The sequence below is a fragment of the Cydia splendana genome, chromosome 16, assembly GCF_910591565.1.
Source record: "Cydia splendana chromosome 16, ilCydSple1.2, whole genome shotgun sequence".
Lineage (NCBI taxonomy): Eukaryota > Metazoa > Arthropoda > Insecta > Lepidoptera > Tortricidae > Cydia > Cydia splendana.
This window is the reverse complement of record NC_085975.1, coordinates 2,626,696-2,644,481: the sequence shown is the minus strand read 5'-3', so window position 1 is coordinate 2,644,481 and position 17,786 is coordinate 2,626,696. Positions and strand designations below refer to the sequence as shown.

At 38.6% G+C, this 17,786-nt stretch overlaps 1 long non-coding RNA gene across 1 annotated transcript in view; it reads right to left on the bottom strand.

The window, feature by feature from the left end:
• Nucleotides 1-3,444: 3,444 nt before the first annotated feature.
• Nucleotides 3,445-17,786, bottom strand: part of LOC134798131 (uncharacterized) — a 148,877-nt gene continuing 134,535 nt past the window's right edge. The window contains exon 3 of the long non-coding RNA XR_010145154.1: nucleotides 3,445-3,515. This is a non-coding gene — a long non-coding RNA (uncharacterized LOC134798131). The remainder of the gene's footprint in view (nucleotides 3,516-17,786) is intronic.

Sequence of the window (17,786 nt, the reverse complement as noted above, 5' to 3'; positions counted from 1 at the left end):
TCCCTCATCTTTCTCGACGATGAATACCGAGGATTACTCCGTTTAAAGTAACTTTAATTCTGTTTATAGAATAAATAATTGATATAAATTTGACAACTGTTACAATATACTGAAAAAAATACAGATTGTAATCCAAAAACCAAGTTGGAATAGCTAATTAACAACATTCAAGGTCACGCCGATTTCACGCCGATCATTTATCGGCGGCGGCGGCGTGGCGAAAAAGCCCGGCGGCGGCGGCGCGCCGGCGCGGCGCACACGTCTACTCTGGATAAGGGACGGGAAATTACTCAGTCCCAATCTCACACTTGCGTGCGTATAGACTGTTCGAGCATTAGTAAGAAATGCTCTTTAAAAAAACCGACGAAAAAAAAATGCATTGGATTTCCACTAATGTGCCGACAAACATGGTACAGACTGCGCCAAGAAGGTTTGATCGTGTGTTCTGAGGTGTGTTCTTAGATACAATCGACGTCAAAGATATATTTACACTTTTGCACCTTACTCCTTTGTAATAAGGCGAAAAGTGTAAACATATTTTTAACGTCGACTGTACCTACAGAAAGTACGTTCATTGTCGTCGTGTAAGGCAATCCAACGTAGGTACATCCTTATCGAATCGCACCAAAATCATGGTATGCTTCAAAATTTGGCTTGGCACCGACTTCAAACATATCAGTTGGTAACGCATAGACTTCAAAAAGGATAATATTTTATTTCATCCTTTTTGAAGTCGGTTTGCTTTTTTTTGTAAAAAAATTTTATTAAATATTTATTTTATTTTGTTTTTAGTATTTGTTGTTATAGTGACAACAAAGTGGCAACAGAAATACATCATCTGTGAAAATTTCTACTGTCTAGCTATCACGGTTCATGAGTCGCAGCCTGGTGACAGACAGACGGACGGACAGGCGGACAGCGGAGTCTTAGTAATAGGGTCTAGTAGGGTACCGTTTTTACCCGTTGGGTACGGAACCCTAAAACTGGCGAAGGAAGAACTAGATTTGGTAATTAATTTAGGGTCATGAATAGCTAGGGAACTATAGGTTAAGGAATTTAATTTCAGTACCTTTTCATACCTTTGTCACAGTGACAATGGTAGGTATGAGGTCTCTACAAGCAATGTACTTACAAGTTGCAGAACATTCTCAAAAATTCAGTAACATTCTCGGAAATTTCCGGAAACTTACACGAGAATTTAAATTAAATTTCCAATGAGAACATTCCCTATGAGGCCTCTTTCAGTAGTTTTTATATTCCTTGTTTTATTTTAGATATATTTAGGGTTGTTAGTTTTAATTTAGTTTTATTCATAGATGAGATGTATTTAAGTCATAAGTTATTTATTTGTCCTTTTACTGCCTATGAGAATTATCAAAAAATGTAGTATTACTTTAATAAACTCGTAAATAAGACAGTCAGTTAAAATAATTGATAACGGCGGTGTCCAGCGACTTCCTGAAAAATTTTTAAATTCGTAAAATTTAAGTTCTGAGAACATTCCGTATGGAAAATTTCGCAACTTTGGAAACTTCTCCTTGGTGCATTGCTAGCTCTCTATGACTTTACTCCGAATATATGTAGCTACTAAACCTACATTGAATCTAAATTCTACCAGCAAACATATATATGTATGTATATTAAAACAGTAACTAAAACCTTTAAGAAATCTGTTTCAAGGCGATGTAACTGGATACTCAGGATGTTATTTTATAATAAATATAGAATCAAAACGTTGTCAAATAAATCAAACTTCTCGCCAAGGTCGGATGTAAATTACGTGAGAAATAGAAGCTTTTTCCCGATAATATTCGATTTCCTACGTTTTATTAGGGTTCCGTACCCAAAGGGTAAAAACGGGACCCTATTACTAAGACTCCACTGTCCGTCTGTCTGTCCGTCTGTCTGTCACCAGGCTGTATCTCATGAACCGTGATAGACAGTTGAAATTTTCACAAATGATTTATTTCTGTTGCCGCTATAACAACAAATACTAAAAAGTACGGAACCCTCGGTGGGCGAGGCCGACTCACACTTGTCCGGTTTTTATATGGCCATTATAGTTAGTTAGTACCTACGGAAGGTCGAGACTCAAGGCGCTTGTATCCATTTATCACGTCGAGCTCGCATTGTTTTAGCGTTTTTTTTTAGGAAACTATAAGTTTGGAGCGTTAACGTTTTTGGGCACTTAACGTTATTTTGTACTCGTAGAAATAGGTGTTTTTTTTAAGATGTCGGAATGTTATAGCTTTTTCTACAATTCAGTCATCCTGAGTCCTCAAGTCCTACCTGCCTGCTGCAAACACTTATTGTACCCATAGTACAAGTTTTGCTTAGTTTGGGGCTAGGTTGATCGGTGTAAGATGTCCACGGCCGTCTTAAACTATTCTGGGGCCCTTGGGCACATAAGAATTTGGGGCCCTTTTGGAAAGTAGGTATAATAAATAAAATAAAAATAAAAAGCCTTTTATTTCTTGAACATATTAAAAATTGTTTACATACCTATTTTATTTATGTTTTAAATAGTTATTCAAGAACCCCGTGTTCACAGGTGAAGGCCTCCTCCAAAGCCCTCCATGTATCTCGATCCTTGGCCACTTGTATCCAATTTGGCCCGGCAATTTTGGTAACGTCATCTTGCCATCTCATAGTGGGTCTTCCTTTCCCTCTTTTTCCTAGAGGTCCCTTCCATGACGTTACCCTTACTGTCCAGCGCCTGTCTTGGGTAATACGTGCTACATGGCCTGCCCACCTCCATTTAAGTTTTTTGGCATAGCTGAGAGCATCTATGCTCTTTGTAGGTATACAAAGCGAATAAAACTAACATTTTTCTACTATGATCTTCTATTTATTTTGGGTAATCAAATATATTGTTACTGTCTGTCTCTCCGGGGCCCCCTGAGGATGGGGGCCCTGGACACGGGCCCCGTGTGCCCTTATGGTAAAGACGATACTGAAGATGTCCCCAGATAAATAAATAAGTATGTAAATAAATTGTTAGCATATTTTCTTTTTCGTGCTTTTTCACTGGCCAATCAGCCTCTTCCCTTTATCTCCAGGTATAATTATTTTTCTAGTGTCAATACAAAAATAAAATGACTTTACGCCATAGAGCACTACCGGTTTTTTCCACGGGTCATCCATCATCCATCATCCGATATCGGATCGGACAACGTGAAAACGCTCTTAAATGACATACTTCAGTGTCGTTGGACTGGTGCCTCATGGCTCCTCTACACGATGGGCCAACGCCGGCCACTCCAAGGGACGCAGCCATGCGATAGAATGAGATAGCAATATGACTTGCTCCCTCTAACACATAAATGCGTCCCTTGGAGTGACCTGCGTTGGCCCATCGTGTAGAGGAGCCATCAGGGTGGTATTCTATCCATGAATCTAGTATTAAACTGTATTGGGCATGAGTGGTGGGGATAACTGACAGAACGGGATAGTCTTACGTATCTTTCAGTGAGAGTAGCAGAGAAAGCGCTATTATTGTTTGTCCTTATCACAGTCTCACATATTTTTTGTTCCCCACCATTTTTTAGTATGGATAATGGTGGGCGACACTGTGATTGGTCGAATTTATTTGTTAAATTCGACCAATCACAGTGTCGCATTTGCGTATGTTTTGTCCCTCACGGAGGCACGCGTATACCACTTCTAAGATACGATCCTACCTTCTATGATTCCATCTCATCTGACCAATCTTTCTCTAATGTGTGTCTATTGCGTCTCACATTTTGCTTAATGAGAGAGTGAGACGCAATGACATTGGACAAATAAATTGGACAGGTGGAATACTACCCTCATGCAGTAAATAATAGTGACGTTGGAATAGTTACTCGTAGCTCCAGACTTAGCATAGTCGCGCTACCCCCTCTGCCACGCATACGGTAATTTTACTCCATGTTCGAGTCGAAAGTGTCTTTGTGTGACGTCCGTGTATTTGAACGGACCAATCACGGCACGGGATTTCGCTCACCTCGTCCCGCGCACCCCCGCATTTTTGTCATCATCGGTTGCATGAAATAATTGCTCTAAACTCGGTCTAGAGTATTCCTAGTCTATGCTCGTAGCAATCGTAGCTGAGGGTCAAATGTCAACTACCATGGCTGAAGAAGTCATTAATTCTTCGTGCGTCGTACCAGATGCATGACTTCCTAATAATGACTTCCTGGCGTCGTGATCGTACGGTCGCCATCAGATATATCGGAGCGGCGGAGGTGCTCAAAAATATCTGAACACGCACTGTAGCGCCTTGAGTCCTTGACAATTTATAATTTTTATCATATTTATATTTTTCGCTTTAGGGGTCGTCCAGAAATCATGTGATCGTTTAGAGGGGGGGTGGGGGTGAGAAAAATATCACGAACGATCACGATGGGGGAGGGGGATCAGAGATGATATCACGTGTAATTTTTTTTTCAAAGCGGGAAAGACAAACGACAATATTACTCAAATTATGTAATTATAGTTCGTTTTTTTAGCATTAGAAATAAGGTAAACAATCTTGATGTGTCTTTTAATTGAGAAACACATTATAAAAATAAGTTACGGCAAATATGTAACAATTATGAATGTAATACGATCATTTATATTCTTCTGCTTTCATTAGTACTTAATAGTTATTGATTTTTAAAAAGCGTTTTTCAATTAAAAGACATGTCAAAATCGCTTACCTTCTTTCAAGTTCTTTCTAATGCTAAAAAAACGAACTATAGATCAAATAATCTGCTCTATTATAAACGCGTAGGCGTTGGGGGGGGGGGGCGGGGGGGGGGTTTGCGTTAAAATCACCAAATATCACCAAGGGGGAGGGGGGGTCAAAAATAGGCCAAATATGATCACATGATTTCTGGATGACCCCTTATTAGAAACAAGTAGGACGCAAAAGTGTAAACATATCTTAGCCGTTACGTTTTTGATTCAATCTCATGTCGGTATATATACTATATATCGGCAAAAGCACGTTCTAAGAATAGACTCATTGCTTGACTCATCATATCCATTATCAATATATAGTAAGTAGGTGTATTAAATACTTGCCAAGCCAGTCAATATTTAGCATTCGATGTTTTTTTTCTATTTTTAAGGCGCAATTTATTATTACGCAGTAACACCCAAACGCGAACTTGTTTAACAATCCACTTGTAGTCTCGAGTAGCTGATCATTTTAGCACTTTACCACTTTAAGTATGTTTGACACATTGCAACTGGTAAAGTACTGTAGGTAAGTACGTTACTGTGACAAAGTTCTAAAGTGGTCGGTTACTTTTAAAGTTTCTAGTATGTATATGTATTATAGCACAAACCCGCTAATAGTTTGTGATTGTGACAGATGAATGAATAACACCAGTTTGGGGAATTAGCATTAGCCACTTGCCGCTAACTCTATAAGAATCGGTTGTAGTTAATTATAATACTTTTAAGTCCAATTTATTTTGGTCATTATTAAATTAAGAGTTAAGTGGTAATAATGTCAAAATTGGAGTCAAATAAGAGAATCCAGCCTCAAATATCTGCACCTTTGGCTCACGCCGCTCATGCAATGCTCATCGTATGTCGGATATAACCACAAAATAGTAAAAAATTAAAAAGCGCTTTATAGAGGCTTCTGATGACCTGAGGGCTAGCCAATATTTTGATCAGCGGATCAGCATTTCTATCCAGCGGGGCCATGTGGCCAAGTCTTCTGGCGAGCGACCACGACTTAGGACATTTCTTATTAAGTATATCATACCTAAGTATTAGTTTTTGTCTTAAGTTAGTATTTTTTAGTCTGGGGGAGTAAACATCTGCCGCGTGTGTGGACGAGGGATTCTCTCTCCTATAGGACTTTTACTTTACAGCCACGAACGCAAGGTCGTCACCAGGATGCAGCTTAAAACATCTAACACAGATAAAAAGGCCTACTATTAATATCATTAAGTACTTTTATTATGTTTTACCTATTTCGTTGTATCAATATTTATACTTTTCTAATGGAAATCGCCGACATTATCACCGTTGTATTGAATGAAGTTTTCACAAGTTAAATCAACAAACTCTATAAAAACTTTTTACAAAAAAAGCAAACCGACTTCAAAAAGGATGAAATAAAATATTATCCTTTTTGAAGTCTATGCGTTACCAACTGATATGTTTGAAGTCGGTGCCAAGCCAATTTTTAAGCATACCATGACTTTGGTGCAATTCGATAAGGATTTACCTACGTTGGATTGCCTTACACGACGACAATGAACGTACTTTCTGTAGGTACAGTCGACGTTAAAAATATGTTTACACTTTTCACCTTATTACAAAGAAGTAAAGTGCAAAAGTGTAAACATATCATTGACGTCGACTGGACCTAAGAACACACCTCAGAACACACGATCAAACTTTCTTGGCGCAGTCTGTACCATGTTTGTCGGCACATTAGTGTAAATATAAATGCATTTTTTTGCCGTCGTATTTTTTAAAGAGCATTTCTTACTAATGCTCGAACAGTCTATAGCACGCAAGTGTGGGATTGGGACTGAGTTATTTCCCGTCCCTTATCCAGAGGACTACATTTGAAAATATAAAAAAATTCAAGGAATTTACCTTCTTGCCAAATTTCACCTAAGGCGGTTCAGTTATTTAGCCATGAAAAGGCGACAAAGAGGCAGACAGAATTCTTTACACATTTGTAATAGTTATTAGTACAGTTCTAATGGGATTTATAGCCATAAAGCTGATTATTTTTGTCTGGTATTGTTACTACTTGGCTTGGCACCGACTTCAAACATATCAGTTGGTAACGCATAGACTTCAAAAAGGATAATATTTTATTTCATCCTTTTTGAAGTCGGTTTGCTTTTTTTGTAAAAAGTTTTTATTTTTCCATTTTTAGTTTTAACGCATTGTTAAGAGCGCGACGCATGAATGAAAAACAAGATCATGTTTAACACTAAATTCGTGTAAGTACCTATTACTTTAGTAAATAGAAATCAGGAATTTTCTGGAGTCCGTCTGGGAAATTATAATTCCTGTCAACTAAATCCATCCGCCCGCCCCGCCACTGACCCAATCCCTCAGCCCCCCGATCACTCAACCTCACAGCACATCAACCCCTGATCCAGGAATCCCTCGATCCTGAACTATCAACCCTTCAACCGCCATTCCCCGACCCCTTAATCCCTGACCCCTTAACTCCTAACCCCCGATCAGTAGCCTTACCAGCTTACCACGAGTTTGACATTGATATATTCGCTAGCATGTGTGTAACTTACTTCCTATGCATCTCGCTTGTACTAACCTTAATGTGAGCGAGATGGATAAAAAGTTACATTTAGATGCATAAGACTTTAGCGAATATGTCAATGTCAAACTCGTGGTAAGGCTACAGTTGCAGTACATCAAATTGGTGGTTTTCGGAAGCAAATGCTCGAGTTACTTTAGAAAACCCCGAAATTACTTAACACGTGCCTTTAAAAATTGAGGAGTTCCCTCAATTCCTCATGGATTCCATCATCAGACCAGAACCAAAAATAATACGGAAACACCTTGGAGGTAACTTCTTGCAAACAAAAAAAGAATTACTCAAATCGGATCACAGGTGCCGGAGTAATCGCTTAACATACTTACATTTAAAGAAATCATCATCATTATCATCAAAATAATCATCATCATCAGGTCTACTTCATCAAATTGGTGGTTTTCGGGAGAAAATGCTCGAGTTGCTTAAGAAAACGCCCAAAACACCATGCATGTGCCTTTTAAAATTGAGGAGTTCCCTCAATTCCTCATGGATCCCATCATCAGAACAGAACCAAATTAAAATGGGACCAACTCGGAGGTAGCTCCTTTCAAACAAAAAAAGAATTACTCAAATCGGACTACGGATGTCGGAGTAAACGGTGAACGTACATAGAAAAAAAAAAAAAAAAAGATAGCCACAACCGAATACAGAACCTCCTCCTTCTATGAAATTGAAGTCGGTTAAAAAACGACTCCACACGAAGCAAACAACCATTTATTCACAGAATTGCTCAATAACACTAATAACTAATAACAGTAAAAGTAACAAAAGCTCTAAAACAGCAAATGCGACGTTATTTATGGTCCTTTCGATTTCACCGTAGGCGGCTTGACGTTACAGAAGTGAAATTCTATATTGTTAGCGGTTATACCGCTGCTGCTATTGTAAAATCCGTTTTACCAAGATACTGTTACAATACAAGGAACGCAGTTTTCGCGGAAGCCAAAACCTTTTATGGTGGTCTAAAGAAAGCATGAATCTTTTTACGTGTCATTGTCTAAAAGGGCCCAGGAAGTCGTTTCCAATGTAACATTTTGTTATGGTTTTAATATGTTTGCTGTGTAGTCATTCGACATCCTTTTGAGGGGGTGTGAGGGGGCTCTTCCGCATCCCTGCTGCTACCGTTTGAGCGCGGCCAGGTTTCGGGGCCGTAGTGAAGGCGATGACTTAGGCTGGCGTGTGCATCATGCCTGTGTGGCGCTATCCGAGTGTGTGTTGTGTCTACATCGTCTTCTTCTTCGTCGTTGTGTAGGAGGGCTCGGGGGAGATGCCGAGCCCCGTGTAGGTCGGGTTGTGGCGTGTAGTGTGGCGTTTTGATATGTCCTTGACGACCGTCTTGGTACTCTTGGTGATTAGCGCGTATCCGACGCACGACTTCTTCATTTCGCATGCACCAATCAGCGTCGAACTTCAAGGTCATATCAAAACAAAATCAAAACCGTAACAAGTAAATCTGTGTATCGGGCTCCAGATCGCCTTCGTTTAAGGTCTCATTTTCTATCATATCCATCAGTTTTATTTTAATTACTGTTTAAAAAAGAAAGGCATTAAATGATGGTAACAAAAGAATTAACAGCATACAGCCAACAGTTGCTTTTACAGTGGTCGAGGGCCACTTTTTATTTTTTTTTGCGTCTAAAAGGACTCTAGAGGGTTTTGCATTAAAGTGCATTAAATTATTCTACCTATTATAGACGCCGTTTAAAAATTGAATAGTATTTTAAAGCAATGGAAGTAACAGTGTAAACAGTTGCTTTTACAGTGGTCAAAAGCATCACCTGAATTATTTACGACGATATGGACTTTTAAGAGCGCTTGCATGCAAGGTGCACTTTTCTACTTGTTTTCGTTGCCATTTATAAATAGAAAGGCATTTGAAACAAATGGAGTAACATCATAGAACCCGTGGCTGATAAAAATGTCATTAGCTTGAACTAAAAGTGACCATTATCATTGGAAGTATTTTTTACACTCGGTAAAAAATGGTTAGGGGCGATTTATGCTTATACCCGATTTACGCAGCAGGAAGGGTTTCTAATACGTGGGCCATACTGAAAGTTTCTGGATTCTGATATATTATGAGACGACTTGTTTTTTCTAAGTGGCCAGTCCAGGAATTTTCAGTATGCCCTAAGTACATAGGAGTACCTAAGTACATTAGTAGCAGTACATTAGTAGCAGTTACTTGCAGTGATGAATACATTAGTAGGAGTACATTAGTAGCAGTTACTTGCAGTGATGAATATTGTGTGATATTGTGGAACTTATTTACCAGTCGCTTCTCGGTGTAGGAAAGTGCATGTCGTTAGGGGATCGGCCGCGGCTTACTCGCGCGCACCCGAGCTGCATACATCGCTGTCATCGCCATTGTTAGTAGCTTCGGTACACGTTAAAGGTCGTCGGACCACTGTTACTTTTTACACTGTGCCAGGCGTGGCTCACTCCGTGATTTCGTCGCTTTACTACAGGTAGCTAAAAGTACATCCGTTCCGCCCCAATTTTGGGGAAAGCCATAAGCCGCGCGTGGCGCTGTCGCCACCTAGCGGCCATATCTGTGCTGATCGTAACAGACGCGTTTTGTTAGAGAATGAGTCTTCTGTACCTAGTACTATTATTTATTCTGTGACTGTGCCCTAACTACGCATATACCGTCTCCGATCCAAACTAGGTAAAGTACAGTCGACGTCAAAAATAGGTTTACATTTTTCGCCTTATTACAAAGGAGTAAGGTGCAAAAGTGTAAACATATTTTTGGCGTCGACTGTACCAAATTGCGGTCTTACGTTATTATATTTAGAGGACAAACATATTGACAAGTCGTAAAGGCGCTCGATAAGAGTGTTGGCTTTGGAGGAAAGTGTGCCGAGACTGATAAGTCCTTTGTAGTGCCGACACCGACAGACGACCTTTGTGAAAGGCAAATAAAATTAATTTAATAGGTACAAAAAGCAACACTCTAACTGTCCATCGGTGGACCTTATAACAAAAGGCATAAGGTCCAGCGTTGGACAGTTTTTAAGAGTGTGGGCGAACTGGGCGATAGTACTTAATTGTGGGACTATAGGCATAGATGTAAGTAAATTGAGGTAGATATGGTACCAGGCGCACGATCGTGAGCCATTAAATATAGGTTCCGGAACCTATATTTAGTTAGTCGTATGGGTGACGCCAACCTGTCAAGTTGTCAAAATCGTTGGATCAAATTTTAGTTTTGTCAACTATGAACGTCACACGTCTACATAAATAAAAGGTCATTGACTATAGGTCGATTTGTGTAAGATTGTCTAATAATATCTTAGACTCCTTAAGTGTAGCAGTTACACTCGACACAAAAATAGCAAATTAAAAACAAAAAACAATCGTTAATTATAATATTTATTATGTATAATTATTAATTAAAGCGCAGCTGTACAATGGACGGAACTCCATTCATGATGTCCATAATGTGATTAGATTAATGTTGGCGTTAGATACATCATTTCCTTCGTTACAACTAGTAATAAGTAGGTACCAATAGTTGGTTTTGTTATTACATGCATATTTATATTATTTATAATACTACCTGTACCTACTTGCGCATACTAACTTCAACCGGAAACGTCACTTTTGACACTGACAGATCATATCCATAACAAATTCATAACTGTTATTAAAATCAGAATACTACACTAAATTACATTACATTAATTAAATTAACGAGCATCCAAAAATTGTTGACATAGGTGTTTTGGACACATTTTTCTCTGGCTGATCGAGATACTGTATAATACGTGAGAATTGTATGCGGCGCTTAGCGCTACAAATACCTGTGAAAAATGTGTGAAAAAACCAAGAATTCTGAGTCATGTTAAAAACAATTGTGACGATCCGACGGCGTATAAGGGAAGGTAAATCAGACTGTAGGGAAAAATGGCAGACGTCAATGGTCAATTCATACTTTTTACTTATAGTATTGCTTATAGTAGGTACCTATACTCGTACATAAACATAACGTCACTTCAAAATGTCTGCAGCAGGTGTAGAGTGCATTTGTGGTAGGTTTGCTTGGTCACTCTGTTATAAATTCTATAAAGAAATGACAGAAATTCATATTACCTAATAGGTACTTTCCAACTCTATGCCCACGTCTATATCACAAATAACGTTATCTAATAATTTTCCGCACCCCTGCGTATTCCAATTCACGCCTTGTGTGGAAGCCATTAACATTTCCTTTTGGCGGGAACGGCTATTGTGCATAGACATCTTTTTGTCTGTACTCTATGGTTCGCGCCTTTCTCACTTTTCTACAATTTCTATAAAAAAAGGCATAGTATATCATATTACCTCAAAACTCCACATCCAAGTCTATGCCCACGTCTATCACAAATAACGTTTATCTAATAATTTTCCCGCACACCTGCGTATTCTAATCCGCGCCTTGTGTGGACGCCATTACCATTTCCTTTTGGCGGGAACGGCCATTGCGCATAGGCAACTCTTTGTCTCAGGTCTATGGTTCGCGCCTTTCTCAATTTGCCGCCATTAGCACGTGCAACGGAAAGTTCTTTCCATTTTGATTAGGTATTAGCAACTATGTTTGTTTTGTTTATATATAGGTTTATTTACATATTATGTTGCAACATGGTTTCAACGTAAAAACAACTTTTAAATGCCACCGCAGACACATTTGCAATTCTGGAGCCTAGCCAAGATAACAGTCCTGCATCGACAAACGCCGATAAAAAGAAAAGAAATACTTATATCGGGATCTGTCTATTCAGTCTATTGTATATCGTGCCCCAGAGTTTGACAGACGAACTGAATTGTCAAACGTCTAACTTTTCACAAACAGAGTGACCGCATACTTACCTAATCATATTAGCGCCACATACATTAGCTGTCAAATTTGAAGATCGAAGCACGAATTTGTCAGGCTTTAAGCATTTATTACAATCAGTAACTTTACCAGTTTTGCCACCAGTAAGAATATTATAGGCATGGGATGGTTAAAGCTTAAAGATTTAAAATTGTACCTAATACCGGATGTAAATCGAGACAAGCGTGCATTCCTTTACTTCCTGCTCCGTTTCTAACCAAGAAATGACGTATGCGCCAGTATAAATACATACCTACATATAACTATTAATAGTATGGCAGAACATTAGCTATAGGTACTGAACGGTACAAGTGAAACCACAAAATATTTTAGAACGAAGTCTAATTCATCGAAATTCTCTCTCGTTTCTCGCACGTGCCATGTCAATGTCAAGTTTTATTTTCATTGGTTGTTCAATGTTCATTTCTTATAAATTGTGTTTTTATTTTTTATACCACGTCGGTGGCAAACAAGCATACGGCCCGCCTGATGGTAAGCAGTCACCGTAGCCTAATTAAAATAATTAATTTTGAAACGAAAAAATTTTGTATACAATCGCAATTTTAACGTTTATTCAGAACCTATGTAAGTATACCTACAGTATATTAAACATGCGAAAGTCCAAAGCCCTTTCGACATCGCACCAAAAAATATCATAATACCTATTTTTTTTAAGTTCGTCCTAACTTCGGAAACGAAAATACAGAGAATAGAGAAACAATTTAAAGCTTTGAGGTTACATTATAATTAAATTATAACAAAATTGGTGAAACTTAGAATAAAGAGGCTGACCTACTAAGTTTCACCATTTTTTTAGCAATATAAAATCGGTAGGAATAAGCGTCTATTAGACAAGCCACCAAAGAAGTTCGCAGAAAAAATATTGTTAACGGGTATATGGAATCATTTTACCCATTATTTTTTACCTGGAAAATCCATCGGCGGCCAAAATTCTTTGCCCTTCAACTTTGACAGATTGGAAGTAATTATAACAAAAGAGTCTTCTTCGAAACTACCTGAATAGGCCCCTACTTATTATGAAATTGCTACCTTATATTAGGTTTGCTATTCCAATGTAGTCTACATAGGCAAGCCGAACACCAGTGAAAAAATGCTCCCCAAGGCCCCAATCATCCCACGTGTATTGTGCTGCGAGAGACTCAAACTTTATAATCAATTATTAACTAGTTAATTAATAATTAAAACATCGTTAAGTAAGTAATCGACGATAAATGTCTAGAGGGTCATTGCATCAGTTCACCGTCCAGTGCCAGTTTCCGTCCACTTGGCGTAATCACGTAGTTGCCACAAATAATTATGTCAGCTTGACTACGTCAAATATTGTAAATTTGCAAGGAAGAAAGAATGAGCGCGCCGCGCTAAATTTGTAATGCCGTGCAAGATATGTGACATAATAAGCAGGTATATTTATAATTTTAATACGGCCAATCAAAACTTTTAGTGACCAATCACTTGTATAGCTAGAAATTGAATCGCTTAACTTCAAACTCGGGTAAATCCATCTGTCATAGTATGCGATTTTGGTATTAAGAATAATAGGGTAGATATTTGCTGAGAGGCTTGAATGGATTTCGAAGTTAAGCGACACAATTATGTCGGGTAATATTCAAAGCTACGGGCAGGCCATAGGTAAGGTACCTATTTATGGAGAAGGAATAATTGTTAAGTGTCAGTGATTTGTGTGAATCGTGTCAGATGTGGACGGTTTTCAAAGTCAAAAATGTGCTGAGAGCTTAGTTTATAGGTATAATTATATGTTACTGTCCTCAGTAACGAAATGTTACTGTCCTCAGTTTTGAAGAATTTAGTGGTCACAGTAACACTGGTATTTAAACTTTTGACTGGCCTACGCTTTTGTACCCTATTGGAATAACATCAAAGAGGTGAGTCATGCAAGGCTTCCACGGACACGGACATGGATACGGATAAAAGGATGGTCGTTCGTGCCATTTCAGTCTCATCAATTCCTAATTACTGAAGAGTGAGCGGGATATGTGAAGGTTTGATACAGTACATTCAGGTAGCGACCGCGATGCTTTTATGGTAAGAACGACGTAAACACCAATCTTTTCTTATGCTAATGAGACATATTAACTTTGAGGGTAGCGGTATATTTTCGTATTCTTTGGGCCGAAACCATTGTTTACATATCTTAAGCCAAAGGGAAGTTTCGTTATAATCTTTTGCGGTGGAATCTGGTTTTAAAGGTTAAGCCTACCTGCATCAAAAGTACCTAAAGCCAGACCATGATCACGCGCCATGTTGCGGAATTTCACTGGAACTATTTTTTTCATACTATACTGAACTGTCATCCTATACATGAGAATAACAGCGCCCTCTTGACAATGTACATATATTATTGGTCAGGCTTTAGAATTTTCATTAACCTATCCAACGACATCCTAAACCATGGAAAACCTGTAGGTACAGGTTCCTTGTAGACTATAGGACGCTAATTAAAAAACAAAAGGTAAGTACTATGAGCGCTATGCAATGTCACTGCGGCAGGTTATGGGCCTAGGAGAGTCCAGTACTAATAAGATTTGGAGGTGTAAAGGCTCTCCAATGGTCACATATGGTCGGAAGACTCATAGTTAGTAGGCGTTTTGGTGCCCTACCCTACCCTAAGCTATGACTATGACAATGACGTTGTTCGTACTATCGCCTACACTGTTAACTGTACATCGATGGACCTTATGCGTTTTGTAATAAGGTCCACCGATGTACAGTTAGGAGTGTTGCTGTTTGTACATACCTACAGATATAATGCCTAATTTACAATAATTGTAATTTGCACTGGTCACGATGTTAGGTTACGATGATTCATAGTTGCATCACTGACCTAACTGGTATCTGAAAAATTCATTTTGCACCTTATAGGTGGGGAGGAAGGTTCAAAGTAATTGTTTATAAATGTCACGTGTTTGTTAATTGATATTATAATGTTTAGTGCGCTTTAATGTTCAAAGGTATAATAGGAGGTACTAACAAACAGCTATACTTTTAAAATGAGCTAGGTATAGCCATACAACGTTAATTGAGAATTAAGTACCTTAGGTACTAATGATCAATTCAATACCTACCTAATTGTGAATTCAATTGTATGGCTGATGATGGGACTGTAAATAAATATTATGTAGATTCCTTAATACCAATCCAGTATATTCCGGAAATAAATTAGAGAAATAGATATGTTATCAAGTGAATGAAAAATTATATCTACATAGTGAGAAACGCAACTTTCAATTCCAGATAGTGATCCAAAGGACTCGAGCCTTTTAGCTCTTTTTTTAGGGCTCGCCTCATTTCTTGACGCCTAAAAGGCTAAAAGCCTATTTAGCTCTTTAGCCCCCGAGCCTAGTTCTATTTAAGATCCTAGACTCCTGGGGCTAATAACCTTATTAAGGCTTGGGGCTAAAGAGCTAAATAGGCTTTTTTTAGAGGCTTGATAAGGTTATAAGCCCCAAGAGTCTAGGCTCTTAAATAGATCTAGGCTCGGGGGCTAAAGAGCTAAATAGGCTTTTAGCCTTTTAGGCGTCAAGAGATGAGGCGAGCCCTAAAAAATAGAGCTCCAAAGGCTCGAGTCTTTTGGATCACTAATTCCAGACATTCCAGTCTGTTAGGTACCTGTTCACGCTTGAACCGCTGAACCGATTAAAATGAAATTTGGTATTAAGATAGTTTGAGGCCCGAGGAACGACATAAGATAGTTTTTATCATCATCATCATCATCATCCCAGGCAGACAAGGTCGCGGGCAGTAGCTATTTCTTTATAAGATAATGTACCGTCATGTCCGTCATCGACGCCACTTACGATTAGAGATCCCTGAAAGGGATAAGTTCGCCTTTGTACTAATGATGTGTGTTCTTTCATGTTTTATGTTTCTTTTTGTACAATAAAGTATTTTACTACTACTACTACTACTACGATTAATGTAGATAATTTTGAGCATAGATAGCTACCTCGGTTGCTGAATATATATACAGGATAGGACATCAAAATCTCTACTCTGGCCTCCTTGAGACTCAATTAGCACTACTCCGCCACAAGGTCTAGATATCCTACTCAAAAATGTATAAACATCACATTTAACTAACTAAAGATAGACCTTATTTTCATAGCAATAAAGGTTGAGAAAGATCAATTCAGTGTGACGACGTTGGTTGGTAAACAGTTTGCCAAATCCCGCGCGGCCTCGCCTGTCACTTGCCGTTGAGTGCATTACGTGCATTAGATTAGATTAGAGCCGTCAGAACTCATCAGGTCTAAGATTTTTTTATGTCTGGCCAAACTATAGTCTGTATCTTTAGGTATTTAAATAAAAGTAAACAGACAATTGTACATTTTCGGGTAGTTGTACTTAACATTTATTGGTTAACCGACCAAATAAAAAACCGCCTGGATCTGTCACTGAAAGACCTGCTTTAACCTACATTATTTGATCATGTAATGTTTTCATCTACCCTAAACTGGCTTAAGGAACCATTTCAGGGTAGATTTTGTTTACTTTTATTTAAATACCGTAAAATGGGGTGAGTAGGGTTCGCGGGGAGAGTTGGGTTATGAATGGGGAGAGAAGGGATGAAGGGGGTGAGATGGGATTTTAAGGCTACTGCTACAAAAATAATGTATTCCAATTTAAAATGGAGCTATAGTAATACTCATAATTAAAAAAAATCGATCCAACAATCTTCCAAAATCACCTTTGTATGAAAACCCAACTCACCCCAAATACGAGGGACTACAGGGTGAGGTGGGATTTCCTGTTTATCGTCAAAGTTATGAAATGGAACTACCCAAAATAAAATAAAAACTATTTATACAAACGTCCGGAACACTTATTATATACACCATTCAGTTTGCATATGTAAAAATAAAATGTTATCGAGGTTTGAATGTCAGTTTTGCACCTACTCACCCCATTTTACGGTACCTAAAAGATACATTGATATAATTGTAGTGATAAAACAAACAAAAAGTCAGCACACAAAAGGAATACCTATGAAACGTAATTTTCATCAAGCAGCGAGCAATACTACAAAGTACAAATTATTATATTGAAGGAAAAATTGGAAAATTCACCGCTTTGAACAAGACTCAAAATTACGACACTTCGGAGCGGTGTTTTAGTCACTTAAATAAGAAAAACTTTCTCCCAATTCTCTCAGGGTAGGGCACGACGACTAGACGGGCACGGGCACCAATATCACACGAATCATGGGTGATCCCGGAGAGCGAGGGGTATCAATGTTTTGCAATCATTAGGGCATCAAGTATCTCCTGTTTAGGGTTCGGAAAAAAGGTACTTTATAAAAAAGTCTAGCAATTCAAAAAATTCCTGACATTTTCGTGTTCCGTACCCATTCCTGACAAAGGGCCAAAATTCCTGACATGTCAGGAAAATTCCTGTCATCTGGTAACCCTACTCCTCAATCTCCCACACGATAGCGACCCCATGACGAAATAAACACCACTGTATTTAAAAAAGATCCCCTTTACGATCGCTGGCGAATCACCGATCGCTGGTTCGGGTACCACACTCTAAGACATATCTCTAAGGGGCCCACAGATTACCAGTTCGCCAGACGACATCAGCCTGTCAGTTAATCGCAAAAGGTGA